At 37.3% G+C, this 20284-nt stretch overlaps 1 protein-coding gene and 1 long non-coding RNA gene across 5 annotated transcripts in view; one reads left to right on the top strand and one right to left on the bottom strand.

Annotated features, from left to right (window-relative positions):
• SASH1 (SAM and SH3 domain containing 1) overlaps positions 1 to 20284 on the bottom strand; it is a 540276-nt gene that overhangs the window by 284917 nt on the left and 235075 nt on the right. The gene's annotated exons all lie outside the window — the stretch shown is intronic.
• Positions 1 to 20284, top strand: part of LOC110395264 — a 41452-nt gene that overhangs the window by 8964 nt on the left and 12204 nt on the right. Inside the window, exon 3 of one of the 3 annotated variants that reach the window (XR_002436273.1) lies at positions 12625 to 13070. The exons of 1 other annotated variant lie outside the window; for it this stretch is intronic. This is a non-coding gene — a long non-coding RNA (uncharacterized LOC110395264). Of the gene's footprint in view, positions 1 to 12; positions 2300 to 12624; positions 13071 to 20284 lie in introns of those variants that run through there. One more of the 3 variants, XR_002436271.1, reaches the window with a different exon arrangement.

The raw sequence follows: 20284 nt of genomic DNA, 5'->3' as shown, positions 1-20284 counted from the left end.
TTTCCCCACTAGTAACTACTGCATTATGGCCCAGGCTACAGTAGAAAAAACTACTATCGATGCAACTACCATGTTTGCCATTGTAACAGAAATGACAGCATCAGTGAATTCTGCATCTGGCTCAACTCACAAAATATATTCCCTAAGATCCTTTGGATCACTAAAGTTAAGAAAAAATTATGTCTCAGCAACACAGATTTAAAACCTCATAATGCACAATCTCTTTCCCTGATACCTTTCAGCATAAATATTTTATCAATGCCTATGTCTTTGGAACAAGTGGTGCCTGGAGGTGACAGGACAATTTATAACCAGATGGCTGAATGCCTTTTGATTTCTCAGTGACAATAATTTCCCTTTCATCGAAGAGATGCTGCCTTTGGAGGCAAGCAAAGGGCTCCAGGAGAAGCCCGACCTTGCCATGCTGTTCACCAGGTGGTGCTGAATCGGGGAACTGGCTGTTGGTACAAGGAGCAATGCAAGGCTGCCAGTTCTGAAGTGGTTGAAAAAGAACTGAGAATCCACTAAATTGCAAGCACACTTACTTTGAGGGAATGGAAAGTGCAGTATCCAGGTATGGAAAAAAAGCAAGAGAAAACATTTCTAGATTACATTAATAAATCACAAGAACAGTAAAAGAACAGATCTGAAGCCATCTACACATACGGCTTAATTTTTTTTTTTTGATAAACACAACTTCTCAGGAGCAAATTGGGTATGCTGCCACATTACAAGGTTGTCTAGTCTATCACCACCTAATTAAGAGCTTAACACATCAATACAGAAGCATGTCATGTTAGAAGCCTGTTCAAAGCGGCATTTGTCTCAAATTGTTGCAAATCTGTGCCAGCACCACTAAACTCAGAGTGGTGAATTTTGCACTCTAGAAATTAAATAAGGAGATGGTGTTAGTGAAAGCTAAAGAATAAGGTTTACAAGCACCTACAGAAATAAAAGTTGTAACTAATCTCCAGAATCATGGACTGCAAAAATATTCATCTTCATTGTTCTGCACCATGAAACACAGGGATGCTTATCCTCATTAACTTTCTTTTCCTTGGCATCTTTGATAGGAATTACTTTTCTCCTACATGGGAAACACTTTTTCCCATGTTAGCTCTTCCAAGTAAAACCTAAACCCAACAAGCCCATCACTCCCCAGTACTTCACATTCTATACTTATGCCCAAAGTCTGTAAAACCATTCAGACACCCCGGCCTTATGTACCACGTGTTCTTACCAATTGATTTGAACAAAGCTTTTTTTGGACAGTGACTAAGAAACCAAGGGGAATCCAGGAGTAAATTTTATTTAACTTCATAGTTCCAATTCAGCTTTCCTCCCTGAAGGTGAAGGCCCTTTTCCTCTTATTCTCCTAGTCAGTCTTTCCTTTCACCTTTCCAGAACACTTTGGAAATCACTTGCCAGAATAAGACATCTCAGACAGGATATCTATGGAAATGCCTAAACATGATTTTTTTTTAAATACATTTTTTTAATGTAGTAATATTAGGATTAAAATAATAATGGAAAAGACTATATACAGGTCCCCTAGTCTGAGGTTCACAGGTTTTTTTCCATTAAAATTTTAACCACAGTTTGAAGCGACACCCAGGAAGAAACAAATTGCACTTGCATTCCCTGAACAGCATTACCACTCATAACAGCATTTTATTATGCTTTTAAAGAATTATCCAACCTTTCTATTTTATTTCTGTTGAAAAAAAGCGGAATAAAAATTAGAAAATCCAAGTCCTCCTGACTCCATTTTAATTCGAAGGAAAACAATCCCTTCAATTTTAAAATCTTGAGCAGAATTGTACTGCTTCAGAGTAAGGAAACCATCAGGAAGAGAATATGCTGCCCCATCCTGTTCAGATGCGACTGCAATTTAGGTTTTGACATAGCTGTCTCTATTTCTCTAGGTACACTGCTTATGTATGGCAATATTTGTTACAGGTGAAGGCTACAGTAAAGTGAAAATGTAATTTAGGCTCCTATCATGTCAGGTTTGCATAACGTATAGTTGTCTCCACATTACCATCTTAGCACCATTAGTTTTATGTGTTAAGCTCTAAGCACAGGCTTTAAAATCAGTTTCTACTTCCATATTCCCTCTACTTAGCTGTTGCTCTGAATGTTGCTTGCTAAATCATCTGGAGCAATTTTGATTACAAATGATTACACAATGTAACACCAGTCTAGAGCATAATGTCTGTAAAGTGTAGGTGCAGAACTTGTGAACAACGGGGCAGGAGGAAAACCACAAAACAAAGAAAAACCTAAGCATTGAAACTGTGGGTTTTTTTTTCCCTACTAAAAGAAAAGAAAAAAAATAAAACCAGCATGAAAACAAAATCCTCTGGGGGGAAAAAATAAGAGGAGAAAAAGCCTCAACAGAAGAAATCATAGCTTTAAAGATAGAACATGTCATAGAAGTTAAATCCTCAACTGCAGCAGGTAGGCACACAAGTAAAGGGCAATTGTCAAAATTGCTGACATCAAAGTAGGGAAAGAAAAATAAGAACTGTGTATTTAGAAATGCCACCGATATAATCTCCATATCACATCTGATATACAGTTTAAGACATGCCACATAAGTTTAAAGAGAAAAAGGCACACGCAGTGGTCCAACCTGATACAGAAAATGCAGCAAGGAATCAAATTCACTGTAGCGTGCAACATAAGAGGACATAATCATTACCTAATATGTACAGGATTAGATTACGGTATTACTCCCTTAGACCTCTGAAGCCAGTTCTGTCTAGAAGCATGGTGGAGTTTAGCTGCCTAGCAGGGTGAAACCACAATTTCACATTGATAAAATGTGAATAGCTGAGTGCATACAGTCCCTTTATTTTATATAGACCAAAATTATGTTACACTGAAAAAAATAACCTGCTCCTACAGGTGAAGCTACAGGTGTCAGAAGAATTTTAGAAGAAAAGGCTCAGACTTTATATGAACCTTAAAATCTATGTTGAACACAATCTTGTTTGATCTTCCACAAGTGTTGTTTTCCTTCCCCATGATCAAACGATACAACAAAAGTGAGAGCACTGAAAACATATTGCTGCACTCAAACAAATTCTTTATAACAAATCCTTATAACAATTTTTTTTATTTTTCCATATCATGTTACAATTTGACATATCTCAAAACAGAACAATCTGTTTTGGAGATGTAGTATTACATAATTACTTACAGATTGACTTCATTTAAAATTACATGATGTGACAATTTAAAATATGAATGCAAGTAAGATGCTCAGTGTTTCCTCCGTAAGAGGAGACTAGCACTTTATCCATATTCAGTGTATTATTGATTTTAACAAGCAAAGTAATACAATAAGCATAATGTATATCAGTATCGTATTTTTATAAGTTAATACTAAAGGAAATACAATATTCTAATAGCCCAGCCAAAAGTAATAGAAAACAAACTACATCGAATAAATTCGCCTGCCTTTTTTTTTTTGCCCCCTTTTTGAGCAAGATAATTGAGAGTCATTTAAACCAAACTTTAAGTAGACTTTGAAGAGGAAAACAATTTGATATTTCCAGTCTCACAGACTTTGCTGTTTCAAGCTCTATTTCTCTTAATCTTCCTTACCCTTAAGGGAGCAAGAGTGAGAACAACCTGGCCTGCTGCCATCTGACCTACTACTTTCCTTCAGGAGAGATGATGAATAGCTAATGGAAAAGCTTATGTTGTACAAATAAACGTCTCCATGAGGCATATGTATTAGCAGATATTTAATACCTGAGTGGCCACCACAGCCACACAAGAAAAGGGGAGGAAAATGCATTGCATTGGATTGATACACAGACTCCATCACAGTGCTGTATACACAAGGTGGCAGTGTGAAAACTGGGATCTGGCCCAACCCAAAAAATCATCCCTGTGGTTTTCAGGATCTACCCCTCTTACTGGGGCAATTCTACACTATGTAACCTCCACTTGACTGGAGGAAAGATAGGGCAACAAGTACCCATGGTGATCTAAGCAAACGTTGGAAAAAAATAAGACTTATCTGCAAAACACTTGCTTCTTTGCAATTACTGTTGTGCTCTTTTCTAAGATGTGTATGCAACTGCTTTAGGATGCCCTTGTTTATTCTACAAATATGCATTCATCACACTTAAACCAGACATCATCCATGTCAGTGATAGATAGATCTTTTTCTAAAAATAACTTCTCGCAACACATTCCAGTGGCTTTCTAAACACGTAATGCATTTCCCCGTGAGAAGCGTGAGCATCTGACAGAGAAGATAAAGTCAGCTATCACTTCAATTTACAGAAGTGAAGCATACCAAAGATCATTTTACTAGATTTCTAAGTGGAGTATGAATATAAACTCATTTGCAGTGATTTGTATCTGCTGAGCACAAATACTGTTAATGAAGATGAGTTTTGTTATCAGTTTTCTGATCACGTCTATTAGACCTGATGACATAGCCAACTATAGTCCAACATCTTTGACTCAGAAAAGAGACTATGGTTTTCAGCATGTTGCTTAATGTATAACACTGGCAAAATTCTGTGCTGTTTCTGTGTTTGGCCTTCTCCTGATGAAAGCACATTAGAACGGAGTAATACAAGTCTGAAGGTTTTGTAACACTTCAAACATAGAATGGGAAGATTCAAGGGAAACAGGCATTTTCCTTCCTTGAATAGTTAGGACAGGCTGAAAGGATTTATAGCTTCTACATAACTCAAATGTGAAAACAAACAAACAAAAAACCCACACAAACAAAAACATCCCCAACAATGAACATATTGATTCAAGCTGTTCCAACATTGGTTAGAGCATTTCCCCTAGGGGTAAAGCTTACAAACCTACCAAGCACTCTCCAGAATCCTTATGAAGTGAAATGAAGCAATATTTAAAGCATTAGAACTACTCACTAGCCTGTTCATTTTATTGTATTATTTTTTACCGTCATCATTCGTTTGTATTCAGTGTGAAAGAGCTCGGTGACCTTCCTTGGTCAGTAATCTTATACAGGCTGCTAAGGCTGGAATCAGGAATTTGATACCTTTTCAAACCCAGTTTTCCACATAATTAGAGAGGACATACATTTTGCTCACACAAAATACTCTTAACAGTCTTCAGATTACTTACAAATGCATTGTTCATTAACCAATAGTGTCATTTGATGTTGAAACACTACAATTCTAAATAGATTCAGTTTATTAAAAATCAAGTACACATCTATTAATTAATAACTACAACTTGAAAACAAGCAAATATAATGTGTCCACCTGATAACTATGTACATTCATGTCTTACAGACACATAAGTCCTGCCATCTCTTTTAGTAGACCTACAGGCAGTCATAAACTAGTTCAACAGTGAGGGTTCAGCCTCATTCAGCAAACCCATTCACAAGGTTTTTAAGGACTGAATCAGTATTTTACTGAAATCAGGAAGCACAGCAGCAGCAGAGCTTCAGGAAAGACTTATTCAAGTTCATGATTAAGACAGTCAGATATCTAACAGATAGAATTTCTGCCTGCAAGAGGGTGATAGCACTGGTATGGACTGTACTAAGTCACTGAGAAGAAGGTTAGCCAGATATCCCACTTTTTTTTTAAGAGCTAATATTCTTCTCACATTTTCTCCATTGGCCACACAAGATTTCAGCCTACAATTCAATTCTGTTCAATTTTAATTCTACCAGAAGAAAGTATGAAGTATGTTTAATTTAGACAAATTTGAATAATAGAAATTTAATTCTGTACCTGATGAAACATTGAAGTATTGAGCCATTTCTGAAATTCCAGGTGTGTAGATCCAAAGAGTATTAATAGGATACTAATTGCTTAATTGAACTTGGCGCTCTGAAACTAGTATCAGTAAAGGGCACTAAATGCCACTACAATTGATCCTTTTCAGTTTGAACAACAATCTTTACAGATAAGAATTGACACTTAAATAATTTAATTCTTCATACAAATTAATCATATCTTGGTAGAAACAAGCTCAAGAGAAGTAGATAAACATCCCTGATGCTGAAGGATACAAAACAGTGAATATCTCCAGTGAACATGAAAGAAGGAAACACTAATTTTCATTTACATGATTACAGATACTTAACAACATATCACTAACTGTATTGCTCACATAGAAGCCTAAAGAGCAGAAGTGATAGGCAGCCAGCTGCCTCATAGAACCACAGCAGCCTGGGGCAAGAGCCTGCCTCCAGCTCCAAAGCCCACACGCAGAGGGAGGGGAGCTGGGAGCAAAACCCCAAAATTCTGGGGGAAGGGAGAGGCTGTGGCTTTGTCACAGAATCACAGACTGGCTGGGGTTGGCAGGGATCTCTGGTTTCCTCTGGCCCAACCATTGCTCAAGCAGTGACACCCAGAGCAGGGTACCCAGTAGCAGACCATACTCAGGTCTCTTTTGCAGATATTCAAGGAGGAGACTCCACAGTCCCTCTGGGCAACCCGTGCCAGTGCCTCCATTTCATCTGATCTATTTGATCCCATACTCCAGTGAGGCAAGCTGCATTTAAAGACAGTAAAAATCTCAACAAAATTCCAAGCCTAGGGCCCCAAGCTCCTAAAAAGCGAAAAAAAGAAATAATTCCTTCTAATCTTCTTATTTCACAGCAGAAATTACAGACCACAAGAAAGACAGACTGAGAAGTTTCATTTCTTGCTTTTCAGTAAAGTGCAGGTTAAATCAAAGATACAGAAACGTTTGCAAGTAAACAAGTTGACAGAGAAAAGGTCCGATCATTAAGAAATAAACCTACTGAGACTTTTCCTTGTCACTGAGATTCAGTAGAGAGCACAGTATCTTGGGAACACAGGAACATACAGTCAGGAAGAGGAAATCTGCCAAGAACTAAGTCAGGGAGCAGAAAAAATAGATTATGTTTGCTTCTTCATTACTTCATTTTAGTTAAACCTGAATGTTTATTCTGTTACAACAGAACATCCTTCTTTCAGGGAGAAGAGTCAAACAATATACATTACTTTGGCTACTTTTTCCTCTCTTCTCTAAAAAGAATGTGGAAATTCCTAAAAGACCAAGTTACTCTGTTCATGTCTTCAAAATTCTGATATTTTATCTAATCAGACAAAATGATCTGAGGTAGGCATCATGAGCTGGTGAGAAAGGTTGCATGTACCCTACCATGTTATTTATGGCTTGCATGAGAAACATTAAATACACGCGTAAACAAACTTAAATACTTACACATTGCATTAAAGGTTAAAGCCAGGAATACTCTCACTCACTGACAGACCTTCCTGAAACCTGTATCAGACAGACAGATGAGAAATGGGCAGTCTTGTTTTCTCCTTCACCTCACATGAATAATGTTCACTTTCTCTACCTTCCTCTACTTCTACCTTCAGTAACTCTTTTAGACACAAATCGGGAAGGAAGAATGGTCACAAAAGGAATTAATCTGTTTATAGCTGGATTAAATTGTATAGAGGGAAGATGGAGAAAATGAGGTGACGACCACCTCCCTACTTTTCCACATCACTTTATACACTTATGAACCTGTAAGTTGGAGGAAGAACTGACAGGCAGCACACTGTCATTGGAGTTGCTGTTCCATCTAATTCCAGAAGGTAAATAATGCAGTGAGGTAGTGATCTACCAGTTACTCACAAAGTTGAGAAATAAGAATTATGTAGCAAGAATCACATAGCCTTCTGGTGAACTGCTGTTGATAATAATTTGTTTGAAGAAAAATAACAGAGGGATGGTGATATTTCTTTTATTGGAGGTGTTTGTATAATTGGTAATTTCCAGCAATTAACCCAGCAACATCCTATTTTTCAATTAGACAAAAATCTAATTTGTGCTTTCTTAAAGACAACAGGATATTCTGCTCCCTGTGGCTATTAAATGGTGCAAAGCTAACCTTACTTGTCCCTGCAAAAATATTTCAGTCATTTTCAAATAAGTTACCAGATCTTCCCTGCAATACAAAAAGGTACAGATACAGGAGGAGAGAAGATTGCAATCTCTACTCTTGCACTGAATTTAATTTCCTGCTGCAACTGCACAGAAGTATTGGGATGCTGGAAGGGGCAAAGGTTTAGTGGAAAGAAAAATCTTTCCAGGTTTTGCTTATAAATACATGCATATAAAGCTTTTTTCCCCCCTAGAATTCTGTACTTCAAATGTGATAGCTTTGTCTGAGAAAAAGAAGTTTTGTGTATGCTACTTGAGCAGTATCTCCAGATCACAGAACCTTTAAATTTAAAGTTTAGCACTCAAAATGTCTAGGACAGATCTAACTCTAATCTCCAGATCTAACTCTACTTCTTGTGCTTGCAAATAACCAAGTTGTGACTTTTGAGATGTAAACAGAACCTTTGAAATATGAATGGCAGGAAGATGAATTCACTGGAAAACCCCATGCTACCGTTCCACTGAAGCTTTCCTGAGGAGATCCATAAACCTCTTAAAACTTATATCACTGAAGTATTCAAGATGTCTTTGTATTATATTCTGTAGATCACACAAATCAGAGACCTGGAGCTATTAAAAAAATAGCCTTTTTTTTCTTCAAATCTCCCAGAGTTGCTACCCTAGTTCTCTCAGGACTGCTTCCATTCCTTTCTTAAAATGCTCTACTTTAACCAGAAGCATTAGCCATAGTAGTTATTCACTGCATTATAAAATATATGGTTGTGTCACGTTTAAATATGTTGTTTGATTCTCTCATTATGTGAAATTACTGAGTAAATGTGAGGGAAATGGAGGAGGCATCACTTTTGAATTATGAGGGGCATGTTGGGGAAGAAAAGCAACCAAACAACAGAACACCACATCCCCCCCATGACTGTGAGACCCAACAGGTTTTAGTTATGTTGAACTGGGACCTATTTAAAACAAAATGATACATTTAAATGATTTCCTAGTGGAATCGATTAGAGAAATAAATTAATGACTGCTATTAAATAAAACATTTTGGCACTGATATTATGCTAAGTTGATTTGCATAATTTAACAGATGCAGGGACTCCGGGAAATAACAATGTAAATGAGTGCTGAAAGTGTGCAGTCATGAAAGAGCAGATCCTACTATGTGTAAGACTCTCCACTACGATATGAGTTGAAGCTTATCTTTTCAGTTCTTAATTACATTTGTAAATGACGGTTAAAACAATTTGTTGGTAACTCCCCTGCTGTCACTCTATTCTGGTGTTGTAATATTTATTTACAAGTTTCTCTTCCCATCTCTTCTCCTTAAAAGAAGAATTAAGTTCTGAACGCAGAAGAATCAAAGAGAAATTCCCACAGCTGGCAGAATATAAAAAATAAACGAAGCAGTTACTAACGAGCTATAAAATAGCACTGTACTATATCCTGTCAGGCAAGCCCTGAGGAAAACAGATATTTCATATAATTAGGAAGGCACTCATTCGACTAATAATTGAAAAATAACAAATATTTTACTAGAATGTCTCATAGAGAACATCTTAAAAAAAGATTTCACTTGCTGTTTGTACACTTGGCTTTGTTTCAAGATGACTGTATGGCAGCAAAATGCATAGATCAGTATCTATGTGGCATGGTATGATTATTTAATTACTGCAAACACAAAAATTAATGATCTGGAATTATTCTGCTACATAATTATTTTTTAAAATATCCAGCTTTGATATACAACACCAGATAGTCTGATGTTCATTTTGGTCCATACCAGCTGATAGAAAAAGCACAAAAACATCATTATGTTTGCAAGGCTTTGTAAAGCATTTCAGGCAAGCTCGAGTACAAGGTAAGCCTGAAAATGTAGAGTTTCATTTTCCTCTTTTCATAGGCACAAACAAGCACAGGTGCTTGTTTAAGTCAAGTGCTCTCAACAGGATCTCAAACAAATCTTAAGAGCTACAATTTATCAAGACATTCCCACCACCTCCAAGTTACCTGCACACAGAGTTTGTACAAGACATGGAGCAAGCCAAGTAAAACATGTTAATCTGCAACCATATCACACTGCAGCTCAATATTACTACTGTCCATATCAGTTCTACCCACTCTAGAATAAAGTCACAAATCCTACTACTGAGGATTGTGAGCATCTTCTGGGACTGGACTGATTATTTCCACACAGATTCATCACCCACTTTTAAAATTAAAAAAGCTGCAGCTGCAAGCTTAACAGTAAGTTTTCAAATTAAATTTTAAAGACCGAAGCACAGTGATAATTTTATGACCACAATCCCAACAAATTGACTTTTTGAATTAATTTAACTTCTGTGTTTTTTGCTTTTATGGGATGCAATTCAGACTAATCCCCCCTCAAAAACATGTTAAGGCAAAAGTGAGGTCATGGACTAAATGCAGTAGCAGTGCAATACAAAGTGTATTAAAAGAGAGGAGCAATGTAGTTCCAAACATTAAAACAACAATGCAAAGAGTAATCTAGCCAGGCTGGTATTAGAAATCAGCACAGTTACGTATGTGTGTTTGCATGTATGTGTATACCAAGATTCACATGTAGGCATCTCCAAAACTTTTCACAAACATATTATAGTGTGTTAACTCAATGAAAAGCACTGAGTCTCTCTCAGTGAAGGCAGCAGTTTCTTCCACAGAAAACCTTAACCAGCCAGCTGTAGGAATAATAAAAAAAAAGGCTACTCTGGGAAAATCTAACCAATATAATCATGAAAAAAACAAAGTTACTTATCAGACATTACTTATTAGCTCCTACTTATCAGATTCATGAAGTTGAAGTAAATTTATTAGTACCAATCTGCCACTACAAATTTCACATCTGTTCCACAAGACATTCTTTTTTCTTGCACCATGTACTGTCAGAAGACTGACATCTTGCTTGCTTCATTCTTGTTGGTGAAGCATCATGAAATGCAATGATGTTTCCCTTAAGATAAAAATCTAAAAAATGCACCTTCTGTAATCAACCATAAAGAAATTCAAATTTGTTCATAAATATACAGCTTAGAAAAAACATTTCAAAAATAGCGTAGCAAGTAAAAAAACAACAAATCTAACCTTCCACCCACCGCCACCTCCCCTGCCCCCATCCTCCACTATACACACACACACAAAAAGAACATCAATAAAAAAAATCAGTCCACAATTCTTTCTGCAGTAAAAGCTAACCAATTATTCAAAAGGAGAATCTTAGTGATAGCCTTCATCCACCTTGGAATGCAGGCATTCCATGTGTGCCTCAAGATTATGCTCAGCTGAAGTAACCTCACTGAGCTGTTAAGAAATGTTTCCCCCTCCCATGCAAATGTAGTGAATTACATGGGTCCAAAATCAAACAGTATGAATACCACATTCAACACTATTTGAGGATAGCTTCAGGATAGCTATTTAGGTATTCTGAAATAAGATTTTTAGTGTTGATGAGCTTTTGTTAGTATAGTTTTCCATTTGGAATCTGCTTTTAGCAGCAGCAGGAACAGCTGTTTCTTTTGATGTTTTATATGTCTATACTGTGGCCTTTGACTTATTGATTAAGGTAAGAGAACAAGTAACATGGTAATAAGTGTTGAAAGCTAAGGATTTCTAAAAAGAATCATTTGATTTCTGAAAATAAAACTAAACTTGTTCAGTAAGAATGTAACCAGTGACTGAAAATAGGAAAGACTTGAAATATCTGCAGCCTAAAATAATGACCATTAAGAAGGCCTGCAAAGCCAGGCTGAAGTTAAAGTCTGCTGTACACAATGGATTCAGACTCACTTTTCCCAGTTTCTGCACTACTTCGTTTAATTCCGGAAACAACCTGAACCGCAAAATGAATCGGCAGATTTCCGAATATATGCATTAATCAAAAATTCTATTCCTAATACTTTGAAGACTGCCTGAAGTACAGTGCAAGCTAAGAATATCTATGACTTTTTTTAAAAAAAGCTTACCTATTGAAATCGTGTATTTCATCATTTATTAGCAGACATGTATTTGTTAATCCTCACCCTCACCCCCTAGTATGGGAACAGAATCCTTCATTCTATGATCATGTTGAATACACTGAGGTTAGAGTAGTATTAAAAAAAACCACGAAAAACTACAGCTTTTACAAATAACAGCATGAAGTGTTAAGAACCAACACCTTCAAATCAAATGCAAAAGAAAAGATGGGCATATTGGGATAACATGAACACTTAAAACGGGTGCAGCTGTCAAGCTCTTGGGCTGCAAATGGTCACAAAAAGCCCCAGCATGGGTTTGCCCTGACACTGGTGTGCTTTGCTCAGACCAGGCCTCTTTGAGGCAGCTCTTCAAACAACATCTGGAGTCACGTGCCTCTGCCATTCTTGAAAGAGTTCAAAGAACAAGTATAAAAAAGTCTATGCAAGCACAAAACCTGACCTCCTGCACCTTTCCGTTTTTCTGTCTTCTGATCTTCCTGGTCTTGCTTCTTTAATAGAAAAGAAAACTATAACAGGCTTTAAACTGCATGGGGCATAGACCTCAATGTAATATCTAAAGTAAAGTGTGCTGTCTCTTGTTCGTGTCAAGAAAAAAAAGCTTTCTCCAGGAATATATTTTTAAGCATTTCTACTCAACATGGAGATGAAATTTAAAAGCTGAAAAATACTTTGTAACTAGGCTTGACACTGATATAATTATGTTCTCAAGAACAGTTTTGTTCACACACAGATCCCTGGCAACTCATCAGCGGGTATAACATCACACATGCGTGCACACACCAAGTTTCCTTCTCCCACTGTGATGGATGTCAATGACAGGATGGCTTCTGGTCTTTCTAACCACACAGCCAACACTCAACAACAATACAACAAAAACAATTTCCAGTTCATTTACTCAACTCTGGCATGACCTGCTCTTCCATTTGGATATTTCCTATTTATAGTTGTCAATTTTCTACCTCACATCAGCAGGCAATAAAATCTTCTTTCTTTTGATAAGGGGTGATTGGAGTTCTATTATTTCTAAGTTTTTCTTACTCTCTCTTTGGACAGGAATTTTAAAGTTTTCTTCATAAGGCATCAAAAGAAAAAAGTTTTAGCAACCATTTGGTGAAAAGAATAGGTAAGAAGAATGAACATTTGAAGCACAAGTACTTCGCCATTTTAGCTTCAAAGTGTTTGAAGCAAGACAAATATATTTCATACTGCTACTGGTACCTTTTGAATACAAGCTACTTCACACTCACATGCTATGAGATTTTTTTTTTTTTGCTTTTACTTAAAACATAGGAAGACTTCAGTATAAAAACTTTGTTCAGGATAAGATCTTCAACTAAAAGTTCACGTATTTATATATGCACATACACATAAAGGTGATCTGATTTTGTCTGCTATACTAGCTTCTCCTATACCCCAGTGTTAGCCCTGCAGTTGCAATAATCTATAACCTTGAAAATATATTTACACACGATTTTGACCTAGTTAAAGCATCAAGCAAATGTCTCCCACAGGCCAGAAAAACAAAGTTACTGGGTACCCTCCAGCTAAGTGACAAGTCCCCTGAGTAACATCTTACAAGTACAGGCTTAACTATACATTCTTCCACAGAAAAATAGCTATGCTAGCATAGATGGAATATACCAAGCCTTCATATGATCATGAAGAACTAAGACATATTACAGCTCCATCATTTTCATGTTTTACAACTGAGGATTTAAAAATTAAGACAACTGTCACCATTTTTATTTTTTACTTTAGCAACAAAAGATGATCAAAATAAAAACAAAACATCACAGGGTTAAGAAGTTGAACTGTACATTACTGCTAGTGTACAAACTGCTTATTCCTTTACAAAAAGATACTGAAAAAGATCAACTGTAAGGAAGTGAATGGCTTTTCTATGCGAGAGTAACCTTCTTTACCTTCATCCAAAAATACCATAAATAAAAAAATAGGTTGGCAAAGGCTGAGCATGCTAGATACACTTGAAGTAACATTACCATAAGTAATACATGATTTAATCCAATATATGAATGAAAAACACATAGGATAAGCACTTGTGCTCAAAAAAAAATCCCACATACACACACAAAAAAAATCAAGCAGAGTCATAAAATTTCATTTCAAAAGACAGAATTGAAAAGAAAATGATAGAATAATTGCCGTTTCAACTGAAGGATTATACACGTATTGCCATTTCCACAACAGTGCCAGAAACACAAAGGGAGGTTTTTCTCTCCTGTAGTCCACTGCCTCATCCATCATCCATCTGCTTAAGCAAAGAACCAGTGGAATCTGCACAGCCCAAATAGAACATTCTTCCTTAAAAGTTAAAAACTAAAGTTGCTAAAAAAAATCCTTCCTTTGCCTTTACCCAGATATGGTATACCACAAATAATGCAAAAATGCATACACTAACAAGTTGGAGCCATGGATGGTCAGAACTGTGCTATGGCAAAGCAGACTGAAACAATGCTAGAGCGCACACAAGGAAAACAGCGCTTCATGCTGTAACACTAAATCTGGAGAACAAGTAGTCAAATCAGAAACACAGGTAAACCACTTCCACAATTTTCTGCAATATCAGACCAAACAAACGTTAAAACAAAAAGCATGTTAATTGGTGAAAATATTCTCACGCTGTGTAACCAAGCTGGATTTACAGAGGAAACATCATCCTCTTCATTCAAGAATACCAACAACTTGTCTTGGAGAAGCACCATATATATGCAGCATTTCAGGAACCATCAGTTGCCAGTTATGAAACAACCCAACATCAGCTCCAAACATTTTAAAACTGAACCAGAGGTATGCTTATTACTTATGTGTTTGTTTATACAGAGCTGACCAATATATTTGTGTAATGGAGAACACTTACCACAGCAAATAAATGCTCCCCCAAGTCATGAAGAGAAAGCTTCCACTTACCTGAAAGAAAAAAGGAAATTAAGATTATTCAGGAATTCTTTCTTGCAAATCTAACATTCAGGGGAGGGGAAGTTATACTTTGTTCAGTTTTGACTTTTCTTTCTTTCCCCTCTTCCCACAAAAGGTAAGAGATGTTTTGAAGGGGTAAGAAACTATAGTCTGCATGTTCAACACTACCAGTGTGTATATATATACACATATACACTTAACACATCTTTGAAACACCTCTTATCCAGAATGGCAGATGAATTGAGGCTACTGGGACAGGGACATATAGTTTAAGGCAGAGAGCAGGGAAGGGGAGACAAGCCCTATCTCACAAACATGGACGGAGTAACAGCTCTGGGTAGTTCCCCAACAGGGAAGCACCAAGGGCTGCACTGGGACCCATTCCTCTGCAGGGAGAAACAGGCAAAGGCTCAGCCAGGGCACTCCTGAGGCCTTGAATGAGATGATGCATTCCACTGCTCTTACTTGAGAACATAAGTAAACTTTTGTATTATTATAGATACAGTAGTTCTACAAGTGGAATCATTATGCAATCAAGTATGCATAAAAATAGCTTTTAAATAAAGAGGTGTCAGCAGATCAGAAAGGAGTCAAAGAATGGCTTGGGTTGAAAGGTAACTTAAAGATCACCCAGTTCAAACTCCCTGCTGTAGGTGCAGTTACTAGCCATTAAACCAGGCACTAGATCTGGCTGCCCAGGGCCCCACCCAACAAGGCCCTGACTGCCTCCAGGGATAGGGCATCCACAACCTCCCTGAGCAGCTTGTTCCAGCACCTCACCACCCTCTCAGTGAAAAATTTCCCCTTAACATCCAACCTAAATCTCCCTCCCCTTAGTTTAAAGCCATTTCCCCTTGTCCTATCACTATCAGACCGTGCAAGAGGAGGAGGCCAGTCCTCCTCCTGCTTATAAACTCCCCTCAAGTACCGGAAGGCTGCAGTCAGGTCTCTAGGGAGCCTATTCTGTGATTCTCTTCTCCAGGCTGAACAAACCTAACTCTCTCAGCCTGTCTTCATAGAAGAGGTGCTCCAGCACTACACTATGTTTTAGCTTTGTAAGCAACAATTGTGATAAGAGATACAATTTCACTGAAATCTGAAATGAGATTGCATCTGGAAATTACTAGAACATCTTTTAATATTACCTATTTTTTTTTTAAACAGACCATATTGTCTCCATTGAACATGAGTACAGAACCATTCAAATCCTTTTTAGTTACTAGCATGTATCATCAAAGGATGGGATAGTTTGAACATGCATCACTGTTCAAGCACATGAAATACATAGTGTGTAAGTACAGTTTGGAGAGAGGTTAGGGCAAGATAAAAGGAAAAGAATAAAGACCCTCATTTACAGTCGATATTGTCTCTGAACTGCAGGGCTCCTTTTCTAACTTTGCTATCATGGGAAACATTTGAAACACTCAAAACATGGTGCTGTGCATTTAAATAAGGAACTCTGAAAGCTTGTTGAAGAGAGACAAAGGATTTTCTACACAATATTTATAGTTGACCATATAACAATTCTCTAACTCTTATAAGATTTTAGTTTGTATGCAGTTGTGTCCTTCAAAAATATTTTAAGTGTATGAAATTATTCTTTATTTTTAAAGCAGAACAAGAATTAAAATTCTATCACTTTGGAGATAGGGAAGCCACGTAGTCAGCATTAGGTTGTGTCACATGGTATACCTGCAGAGTGCCTTTCACTGTAAAGCCACAGAGAATGACAAGTGACGTGCCAGCCCCTGGTCCAGAGGGATGGAGCTCCCCTGGCAGACCAGGTCCTCAGGGCACGAGCATACGCATACACATCAGTGCTGGCACATCACAGATGTTTTGTGCTCAACATCCAGAACATTTCACCTGTTACCCCCTGTAATAGGGGGGTAACCCCACCTTATCTAATGGGAAAGAGCACAAGAAAAAAAAATATTAACTCCACAAAATCCTCAGTCAATCTTTATAAAGCTTTGTTCATTCTCATTCTTTGTACCATCTCTAACTAAACAAAGATCTTTTAAGAAATGCATTTGTCTTCAGCCTTTTGCTTACTGTTTTCACATTGCTCTACCTGAGATGTGGTTTCTCTCTGTGTTTTCTCCCAGACACTCCATAGGGAATGATTCAAAATACGTTCACACATGGAAAAGAAAACTCATACTCACATTTGATAAACAAGGACTGGGGACATCAGGCACAGGCCAGATACTGTTTAAGACACCTCTTATTTCTACCATGACCATACAGAACAGTTACAGACATGAGAAACAAAAGATGACTTTTAATAAATGTATATAAGAATTCAGAGTTACTGAAACATAAGCAGGAAAGTTAACAACATTTTTAACTTGTGGAACCGTCAAAAAAAACCAAGCTGCCCCCTGGATAGTTAGGAAGCATCTTACAGCTCTGCTGCTCCCCCTGGACATGCCCCTGCACATCACCCCACTGCTAGGTCACCAAACATGCCATTAGAAAAATCCATTATTTCACTATTTTTTAAACATAAAAAAACAACAAACACACAAAAGAAGCAAAACCTGTCTACTTTCTATGCATTTTAGTCTCGTACTTTATTACAAAGCTTACTGAGACTCCATCCTCCTTAAGTAGGATGCAGCAGCACTGAGCTTTGCACACCCATGCTACAGTTAAGCTGTTGTTAAACTACCTAGACAGATCTTTTCTTCTACTAATAACAAGAATTTGGAGTTATTCCTTAAATAAGACATGTATAACACATTGTGAACATACTATCATTGTTTTAATGGTTTTTCATCAGTATTCCACATCATAACATGCCATAATCTGGAAGTTTCTAGCTACAAAGAATAGTGAAATTTCTGGAAAAATAAGCCAGAGAAGAAAAACGAAGGTAGGGTATTTTTCTCCTGTAATGCTGTATGCTAGAATTTAATGTCATGACTGAAGCAACTTTTAGATAACTTTCTTAAGCACAATGACAAAGGAGTTGCACTTGTAAAGCGCAACGTATAAACCATTCCCTGCTTATGGTTTCATTTAAAGCCAAGTCTAATTTCGTGGCTTAGGGTAGCTTCTAGTTCAACAGGTATTAACTCTGTTGAAAACATCTGAAGAATTCTGCTATACTGGCAACTTAACAATCAAAGCAAGTAATAAAACCAATGGGATCTCTACCAGGAAATCCTTTTTTATAGGTAGATCATTAAAGGTTTTCATACGCAGTTCTAAAATCACCACTTGATTCTGGTCTGACCTACAATGCTCTGTCTTGGTAACCCAATTAATACATCACCAGTCATTTGGAAACAGATGTAGATAACACAGCTATCACAGTAACAAACTATAATTATGCATAAAGTCAAAGTATGGACCTGTAAAGAGTAGTTGTAACTATTGGAAAGATCAACATGATGGAAAAAGGTGTTACAAAAGAGGTGTAATGACAGAAGGACCAACATGACAGAAAGGTACTATAAAGGAAGGGAAGAAGATTGCTCACCTGACTCCAAAGATCTAAGTTTGCAAGGAAAAGCTCCACCAAGGAGGGATCTCCAGGAAGAGATCCTTCCTCAGTGGCAGTCAGCCCTTAAATGAGGCCTAAGAGGGGTGGAGCCAGGCTCCACCCCTTCTGGTTGCACAGGTGAATTGCTTTCACCTGTGCTCCCAGGGCTGACTGGGTCTTTTCTCCAGGTGCTCAATCAGTGGTTCAGGCTGTGGCTCAACAGTTCCCATACAGTAGTGAACAGGTGTAGTGAAGTTATATTATTTCTGTATGTGCATTACAACTAGGCCATGGGATCTAAACCTGATGTCTACACTTTAAGTACTATTTTAAATAAAATTCAAAGGAAATCTGTGAGAAGATCCTACTTAGGAAGCAGAGATTTTGTAACTATGCAGATGTAGTTATTTCAAAACTCTAAGGATGCAACTAAAATAAAACTAGCACACATTTTAAGTCTTAGGTATAACATAGCTGGTCGGAGTACATAGTCATAACAGACCTTTCCTCATCTTTCAGTACCCTTTCTCATATATTTCCATATGTTGTTGTACACCTTCATAAAACAAGATCATGCACCAACAGGATTTCACTTAAAATATGCGTGATTTTGATACTCATATTCACTGTTCATTTTGCCATACAAAGATTCAGCCTCTCTTCCCCTGCAACTACACGCACTGCTGAAGACGAGACTTATTTTGAAATTCAACTTATGTCAGTACAATTTCAAGGAAAATTAGTGCCCAGTAAATCTAAGGGTTAGCATTTCCATGGAAAAACAATCCCCTTATCCTAACTCTATATACAATTTCCCTGAGCTGATTCAACCTCTCCTTTGACTACTGCCAGTTTTGACATACAGAGATCACACATGATATTACAACTCCTGTCATGATCAGATGTGTCCAAAGCAGCAGTGCAAGTCATGCAGACTTCAGCATCCTTCCAGCTGACCTTGAATTTACTTATTCTCATACAAATTTGTGCTCTGTTTTTCAACTGAAGGCACATTCCTGGCACTCAGATTATGCAAAATCTTATGATATTGAGTGAAGTCTCTTTATGAGACCTTGTATCATCTCCCTATTCATTCTTCTATTATTCAACAACAACCCAGTGCTGAAAGAGGATCCATCAAATTTGTTAATACTAACAGGTGTTGTTACTTCCAGAACAGATGAACTGTGCTGTAAGATAAGTCTTTGGTGTGAATGGTTTTGTGGCAAGTTTCCAGACTCCAATCTCAGAGGAAAGTAAGGACACCTTGAAATCCCAGATCAGAAAAACTTTCATGTGAAGCTGAATTGACTCTGCAGCAAGGTTAACTCCTTTAACAAACTAAGGTTTTCAGTAAAAGAAAAGCTGAGAATGCTATGCAATGACAGATATCTATTTTGTTTTTAATTAAAAAGAAAGAAAGCTAGATTACAGAAACATATGGTTACTGTACATATGAAAACACAGTTTGCTTTAGCAGAACCAAAATAGTGCAAGCAATAAAAAGGAAATCTCTTCTTGCCTTACAATTATTTTTATTGCTTGCAACATAACTAAAATTGTCAGCATTTACAGGTATTTATTATAAATTAAATGTGAAGTATCCTCATGTTCGAACTACTCCTCTCCTGCCGCTTCCATTCCAAGCAGTCTAGGCATCAACACACAGGCCACTGCCTTGCTGGTAGGAAAACAACACAAACGGAGCTTTTCTATCTAGCAAATGTGTGCAGAAATATCTGCAAACCCTGTATTGTAATAAAACGTATTTATTCCCCATTAGAATCAGTTTAAAGGGATTTGTTTCTGCACCAGCTGAGGTGAACTCACAAATGCCTGTAAGATGGAGATAAGCTATGACCACAGTTGCTGCTCTATTAGTTTGCTTGCATGTTGGATGTTTTTGTGATTATAGTTACTCCACGACTTAACTGTGGGAGGCTAATGGAAATGTTACTTGCTA

Source organism: Numida meleagris, chromosome 3 (assembly GCF_002078875.1).
Source record: "Numida meleagris isolate 19003 breed g44 Domestic line chromosome 3, NumMel1.0, whole genome shotgun sequence".
In the NCBI taxonomy this organism is placed as follows: Eukaryota; Metazoa; Chordata; class Aves; order Galliformes; family Numididae; genus Numida; species Numida meleagris.
Note: the sequence above shows the minus strand (reverse complement) of the source record. Positions and strands in the feature narration are given on the sequence as shown.